Source organism: Mus caroli, chromosome 10, assembly GCF_900094665.2.
Source record: "Mus caroli chromosome 10, CAROLI_EIJ_v1.1, whole genome shotgun sequence".
Classification (NCBI taxonomy): domain Eukaryota; kingdom Metazoa; phylum Chordata; class Mammalia; order Rodentia; family Muridae; genus Mus; species Mus caroli.
This window is the reverse complement of record NC_034579.1, coordinates 1,419,477-1,427,798: the sequence shown is the minus strand read 5'-3', so window position 1 is coordinate 1,427,798 and position 8,322 is coordinate 1,419,477. Positions and strand designations below refer to the sequence as shown.

The 8,322-nt window shown below is 38.8% G+C and overlaps 1 protein-coding gene across 7 annotated transcripts in view; it reads right to left on the bottom strand.

The window, feature by feature from the left end:
- The window catches only part of Esr1 (estrogen receptor 1), a 366,602-nt gene that overhangs the window by 299,331 nt on the left and 58,949 nt on the right, over positions 1 to 8,322 (bottom strand). For 3 of the 7 annotated variants that reach the window (XM_021173937.2, XM_029482533.1, XM_021173934.2), the window contains exon 2: positions 7,973 to 8,082. The exons of 2 other annotated variants lie outside the window; for them this stretch is intronic. The gene's annotated coding sequence lies outside the window, so the exon portion shown is untranslated. Of the gene's footprint in view, positions 1 to 4,985; positions 5,074 to 7,972; positions 8,083 to 8,322 lie in introns of those variants that run through there. 2 more of the 7 variants (XM_029482534.1, XM_021173936.2) reach the window with 1 other exon arrangement.

The window sequence follows — 8,322 nt, the reverse complement described above, 5'->3', positions numbered from 1 at the left end:
GGGAAGAGATAGGGGGTTTTCGGAGGGGAAACCAGGAAAGGGGATAACATTTGAAATGAAAATAAAGAAAATATCTAATAAAAAAAAAGTCTATTTTTCCACAGGGCTTATCATTTGACTCCTTGTATAAGACCCAGTTGAGGCCTTTGTAAGAAAGTTTTAGTCACTCTATAATCAATAACTGGACTTTTGGGCCTGTACAGTTCAGGGAGTCTCATGAACTTTGGATAAGGAAAAAAACTGTCTTCATTTTTCCTAACTTTTAACTGGAATTTGGCATCGCTTTGACTGATGAACATAAGTGATAACTACAAGAATGTATCCAGGAGCTGTCTCCCCCTTGCTTGTCTTTCAAATCACGCATACTTGTTGATCCTTCCTTGAAATATATTTACTTACCACTAATTTGAAGTTAACATTATATCCTGGTCTTCTTCTTCAGTTAGGAACACCACTCTGGGAAGACATTCACAAGCTTCCCATGACAGTCCAAATGGTCCAAGACATAAACTAAGTCCAGATGAGGGGTGTGGTCCCCTGAGTCACCCAGCATAAAGAGTCAGTTGGGAAAGCAGGTGGGGAATATTTGCACTAGAATTTCTATGACAGAAGAATAAACTTGGTCTTAAGCTGAGGTTTATAGAGTTCTTTATTCTGTAGTTGTCCTACCCTCATGAATGGAGAGAAGAAAGTTGTAAAATGGAACACTGTGTGTATGGGAAGGTGAATATGATTATTAAGAATAAAGAGAAAAATGAAAGTACATTTTTGAGTGATTCCTACATTTTGGAGATGAACACAGGTAAGAAAGCAGAAGGACGCATGGCCCTTTCGAATGGCGCTCGCTCGGGAGATTATGGAAATGAGACACCATATTTTCTGTTCTCCAGTGCCTTCATAGACAATGAGTCCTTGTCAGGAGTGGCCACTGAAAGCAGGAGCCATCAAAGGACTTCAGCAGAGTTTTCTCTGCCAAATCTGTCATTTACAAGATGACAAGGATGGCTTCGCTCTTAGACCAGTTTCTTCATTTTAGAAAGTGCTCTGTGGTTTGTAAAAGTTAATATAAGCAAATATATGGTAACAGTCCTAATAGAGCTCTCGGCATGTGCAAGCTTGGATGGGCAGCTCCCCTTTCCCCATCTTTTCTCTCTGCTGTAAGCCATTAACAGTCCATCTCGTACACTCGAGCTTAAAAGAATTAAAGAATATATTAAGAAAACATTGATTTTTTTTTTCTCCTTGAGTCAAAAGCATAGCACTTTAAACTCATTATGCCAGGTACAGTACAATGTTGGCATGAAGCTAAACTAAGAAAAATTATGATTAAAATTCAAATAGAGCATTGAGGCTGTGCTGGGGGAACAGAATGAGGAAAAATTACCGAAAAGGGAGCCTGTAATTTAAAACTGTCAGTCAAAGGGAATCGTGACGTCGGCAAACAGTTTGCTGGGTTCCACACAGGACTCGTGTGGTAAGCATGCATGTGTGCCAGTCCTAGGGAAACCCAACTGAATTTCAACATCTCTTTCCTTGGTGCTTTATTTCTTACATAATGGTCTCTTAATCTTATCGCCAACGTGATGGGGAAGGGTATTTCTAAATGCAAAGAAGCGAATTTTAAAAATATTATATTAGGTTCCCTTAATGTCTGATGTGGAACTCTGAAAACCGAGTTACAAAATCGAGTGGAAAGTGAAAATATAGGATAATATTGTCTCTGCATGGGAGACAGAAGCTTCCTCTGTCCAGTCTGATCTCTGGGGGAGGGGTTGCCCAGGAGAGATCACGGAAATGCTAAGGGGTTTTAGGTTGAACCCCTGACTTCTCTTCTACCTCGCTCTACACCCAGCAAGCGGTGAGCACCTCTCGGGGTAGGAGGCAAACGGATTGTTTCCTGAAGCAGTGGGCAGAACAACAAAAGAACTGAGAATATTCCGACTTATGCTTCCAAAGAATTTTCTAGAGAATATAATCCTTTCTATGAAAACTGCAGGAATCTAAGGGGAAAGGACCCATACCTTCAAGAAGAAAGTGCTGCCACCTACAGGAAAAAGACCAAACTAACGTCTGTAGGAAAAGGGTGGGAGGTGGGGAGGGCAGGGAGAGGAAGTGGCAAGCCTCCGGAGGAACTAAAACTGACTTCAAAATCTTAAACCTAATGGATCCTATGTCCTTGCTATCCCATTTCACATACACCAACCACCTGTAGCCAGCAAGTGCTTAAAATATGGGTTGTCTGGCCATGTCTGTGTTATTCTTAAGCCTAATAGTTTAGTTGATTAGACCACTTTTCAACCCAATCAATAATAAAGCCGCCATAGAATTTTTATTTGTTAAGTAAATCAAAACCATGATTAGGAGACTATGTTGACCTTTTCTGAGCACAGACCATTTTCCTGTGATAAAAATTTAGCTTGGAATTGGTGTTCAATAATTAAAGGATGTCGGCTACCACGTTCCGGTTCTGATGTCAGAGCAGTACTATCGTGAGATCTATCTATGTCTTGCATTGCTACTCAAGGTACAAAACAGCTTATCAATATAGCAGAATTTGTAAGATTGTATCTGCTAATTGCCATAGCAAACATTTCAGATGTAAATAACACTTGATCAGATACACATATAACCAGATATATATCTGACGTGTATATACATATTCAGATATATAGACATATATGTCGTGTGTATACATATTACATATGTATGTACATTACATGTACATATATATTTATTCATATATGTGTGTATGTACTTATGAAGAGACACCTGCTGTGTTCTTCTTTCCATTAAACACTAATTACAAGGCTTACAATACTCGGGTACCTAGTTTCCTTCTGTGCCAACCCTTGAATAAGTCACTACAAGTTTCTGTACATAACTCTTTAGGTTCTGCTATTAAAGTAAATCTGAGATTTCAAGCTGTTATGCAAGACAATACTTAAAAACTAAAATATGCTTCTAATAATTCCAATATTTTAATTTACTTTTTCAAATTTCCTAACTTTTAAAAATCTCCATTGAAGTCAGACATTTCTAATAAACACTTTGCATTTGACTTGGGAAACGGAATTACTGACAGTACAAAGCAAAAAAGAAGTGATATTCTCAATCATTTTATGATGACTACAAGTTAAAATTGTGATGCTTTAACTGTGCTTTTCGAGTAAAATATATTATAAAGATCAATTTATTATTATCTCTCTCTTTTTTACTTTTATAAAATGTAGTCACCAAGACAATCTAAATGACAAGTGGCTGACATATTTCTATGGCACAGTGATATTCTAATTGATTTGAAGTCAGAGAAAGAGTTAGGTAAAGTTTGTTTTGCTAACACAGTCACTTCAAGCGACTGTGTCTACAAACAGCCTTTGCTCTCAAAATGAACCCGCCTTTATTTTATTTTTATCTTATCTTATCTTATTTTATTTTATGGGCAGAGCCTCATTGGATAATACAGTCAAGGTTGAAACTCTTGCTCCTCTAGCCTCTGCTTGCTAGGTTGATAAGCATATGCCACTACACCCTGGAAGATTAATTGTTTTCTTTTAAGACATGCTTTCACATAGCCCAGGCTTACTTCAAACTTACTAGGTAGCTGAATCTAAGCTTGAACTTTTGATCCTCCTAACTCCACCCCTGAATACTGAGATATCGGTTTGTGCAATCATTCCCTAGAAAGAAGATTAATCTTTAAAACATGCAGCAAGCAGTTTGAATAGGTTAATATAACACAATTTTTAGAGGAAATAACCTAATTCCATCTTCAGTGATTATCACTGTGACTAATGAATATCTTTAAATGGTAGGAAATTTAATTTTAATGAATCCAATCACATGATCATTTCTATCAGAATTAATGAACTGCTAACACCTTTTTATAGAAATTCGATTAAAAATTTTTCCTGTTCCATTTCTTCCATAAATTTCCAACATTATTGCTCCAGATTGATACCTTCTATAGATCATAGCTATATCAATCATGAAGGTGATAGACAGATAAATGATAGATATACAGACACATAGATAGATATAGATGGATGGATGGATAGATAGATAGATAGATAGATAGATAGATAGATAGATAGAAGATATACAATGATGATAGATATGATAGATAAATGATAGATCAATAGATAAATAGAAGATAGATGATATGCAACAGATGATAGATGATACATAAAAAGGTATAATAAATGATAGATATGATAAATAGATGATAGAAGAAAAATAATAGATGATAGATAGATAGATAGATAGATAGATAGATAGATAGATAGATAGATGATAGATAGATAGATAGGCAAATGATAGATGATAGATAGATAGATGATAGATAGATATGATAGAATATAGATGATAGGAGACAGATGATAGATGATAGATAGATAGATAGATAGATAGATAGATAGATAGATAGATAAATGATAAATAGACAGACAGACAAATATAGACAGATAAATGATAGACAGACAAGTGATAGATATACAGACAATTGATAGACAGACAGACAAATATAGGCAGATAAATGATAGACAGACAGACAAGTGATAGATATACAGTCAGACAGACAAGTGATAGGTAAGTAGATAGATAGATAGATAGATAGATAGATAGATAGATAGATAGATAGATAGATAGATGCCATCTCTCCCTGGTTTTTATACTGGAGAACCTACTGTATGTTCTCCTGGGTCCTTTCCTGGTCCTCAATGTCTGAAGTCCTTTTCCACAGTATGAACATATCTGTTACCAAATACATCATTTTTCAGTCTACAAATGCCATGCTTCTCCTTCCTCCTTTCTCATATCCCATTTTTAACATGTTCGTCTGTTATCCAACAGGAAAATAAAACAAAACCAATCAGACAGGCCCTCGATTCAGCTGGGATCCCCACATAACGATACCTTGTCTAGCCGTCTGGGTCTGTTTGCCCAAGACAGTCATTGTGTGAGTACTGAAAGCTGAAAGAAAGTCTTACCTTCCAGGAACCTCGTCAGCCCTACACACAGCAAGACTGTTGGGAGCCCTTCCTAAGTCACTCATCTTGAACACAGAGTAGGACTTTAGATTCCTTCCTTGCCAGCCAGGAAAGCAAATCAAGAGGGTGTTGGGTGTTGCAACCGCCACCGAGCAGTCAGTGTGCTGCCCTGCTGACCTCACCCTCTGTCCTCTCATCCACATGGCTGCCCTTTTCTCGGTTGCCAAAATTCTAGTAATGTTCCAAACCTCGGTGTCTCTCCAAGACCATGCTGGTTCCCTGAGGTTAAGCTAAACTGTACTTAGCACAGTGCATTTTAATCTTCTGTCTGACCCCCAAAACTCCCACCTTGATGTCTGGCTATTCTTTGAGAGTTTTGGGGGGTTTTTTGTTGTTTTGATTTTTTGTTTTTTGGGTTTTTTTTTTTTTTTTGCTACATGTATGCCAAATTTGTGACTTAATGAAGGTTGTGTGTCTTGAAAAACCACTGTACTCTTTTTAACTTGCTTGGCCTGGCTTTCTGCCAGCTAGTAGCCCTCCTCTTCTAGTGTGAAAAGCAACAACCCGCTGTCAAGACAACATGTCTGTACATTTTTGCAGTACTGGTGAACCTTGCTCTGTTCTTAACCCGTCTAATGTAATGGGTAACACCACTACCGAGTCAGTCAGTAAGCTAACATCTCTGTCAGGACACAGACACACACATGATATAAACACTGAAAACACAACAGCAACAATAACATCCAGAGAAGCAAAACAAAATACTCTGGCTTTCCTTTTGTAGGCAGGTGGTGGTTTCTACCTGACATCTATCCTAAGATCACACGTGGAAGGAGAGAACTAACTCTACAAAGTTGTCCTCTGACTGCCACACAGGCACTGTGGCACGGACATGGGACCACATGCACACATCCACACACATGACCAGAAGCATTTTAAAGAAACACAATGCCAACATATGAACTGGGTCATTCTGTCTCATGCAATGGAAATCTCGGGAATACTTTGTGCTTGGTTTTCCCACCCACACAGTATACTTTGATCAGTTTGTCATCCTTGTTCTGGTGGCTGCTGTTGCTCCTGGGTTTGTGGTAATTTTCATTTTCACTCTCTCTGACGACAAGAACACTTACGGGAGATTAGGAAAAGCAGCTTCAAATGTTTAACCCTGCCAGAGAATCAGTGTGGAACTTGAATGAGTCACTGCCCCTCTTCACCCCGCTTTCCCCTTCTGGAGGATAAGTGATTGGCATTCTCCAACATCCTCTGGAGCTCAAACACGCTACAATTTTTTGATTCTAAGCATGTCATTACTGTTGCTTCTCTTGAATCATGGTAGAACAAGTTATAAAGAACAAATCGGTAGAGGTTCTTAAATAGATGTATATAAAGGGACAGAGGTGACAGGCATATTTTTTAAGTAGTCCTGATAGAGAGAGACCCTGTGAGGCCTGGGTCATAATAAAGCAGTTTGCATTTTAGCATGTTTGCTGGCTATATTTAGGAACACCAAACAAGTCAGCCCGTGCCTAACAAAATTGCACAGAAATCTCTACTAAATTTCTAACATGCATTTGTCTCTAACGAATGCTAAATAATCAAGACACAAGATGATGAAGAGTTTAGATGCCACAAACATGCAATACTCTGGGGGACTCAGGAGAGTACAAAACTTGGCAGTTCTGAGGTCCCCAACAGGTGACGTAAATTTTTATAGACTGTCTCATTTGGGGATGCAGCTGAGGGCAAATGCTTTCCAACATGGAGCCCTCAAAACGACCTCTATGTCTAAAAACACATTTAAACATTCCTCAAGGTCAGCCCTTGCCTCGGTACCAGAAATGGGTGATGTCATTCTTAGAATATCAGGTTTTCTGGAAAGCTACCTGCCATCCCAGTTCTCCACCCCTCACCCAGAGGCATCCCCTCAGCACCACATGTTCTCAGAATCTAGACCCTCCATCTTTGCCTCACTCTAGCTGGATGTGAATAAAGAGATCTGGGAAAATACAAACGAGCAAAGGGCCACACAAGACAGCTGGGCAGAACAGCAGGTGGAGGGCTTGGTGATGACAAGCACTCATGTGCTGGCTCCTACACAGGGCAGTCATTTGGACAGGAACTCTGAAGTCAGGACCGGAGGACTGAGGCTAGCTCTGGCCCAGCTTTGTCTCATGCATTTCCTCCAGACTCACAAGGCCTTGCTTTGGCCCCTTTGAAACCCAAGAAAGGAAGATGAGAAGAAAAGTAAGAGACAAAAGAGATGGAAACTTTTTAATATGTGCTTTTAAACCTCTTTATAGAGATGAGTAATAAAATGACCAGGGCCAGCAGACTAGTCAACCTTTCCACATTTTCTCTAAACAGTTATAAAACTGAGAGTCTTGTAAGGTCAGAGTTAAAGAAATACAGTCTTGTTTTGTAATTTTAAATGGTTTTTGACAGAATGATAAAATAGTCTCAGTACTAGAAAAAGATGTGTTCAGGCAGACAGGCTTGATTGAGAAAGGATGATGGAGCCCACTCTGGTGATCAGGAAGAACTGAGTTCAACCTGGAGGCTACACAGAGCTTCTGCAAGCCACAAACTCCCCCTCCCTTGCACACACACATCCCTTCCTTCTCCTTGAGTCAAATGATAATGAATTATGACATTTAATTTATGGTAAGGAAGTATCATGTATTGTTCTCAAAATATTCAGAAAACAAAACATAAATTGAATGCCTACTATGTGCCAGCATCTGTCCTAAATATTAGCAACATATAATTGGACAAAACAGAATTCTTCCCTTATAGTTGTTCCATTCTACTTTAGGGTAATGGATAAGTTTTTATATTTTTTTTTAAAAAAGTGTAATTTAGGTGAGCAAAATATAAAAATAAATAAATAAATACATGGAACAGAGTGAATTATAAAGCGAGTTTGGGAGATACAGAGAAAGTTTCCACTTTGGATAAAATCATCAAGGTGAAACTGGAATCATTACCTTATGGAGAGAGAGGAACAAGGGATGTGTTTGAGGAGACAGCAAATGAAAAAGTTCTGGACCAGAGGTACATCCATTTCATTCAACCAGCAGCCATAGAGACCAGTACCCTGAAGCAGAGAGAGCACAAATCAGTAAGGAGTCCAAGGGAAGCCGGATATAGTGGCACACAACTGGGACCCCTGCGTGTGGGAGGCCACCACGAGTTTGAGGCTAGCCTGAGCTATAAAGGAAGACCCTGTCAGAAGGAAGGAGAAAGAAAGAAAGAAAGAAAGAAAGAAAGAAAGAAAGAAAGAAAGAAAGAAAGAAAGAAAGAAAAAGAAAGGAAGGAAGGAAGGAAGGAAGGAAGG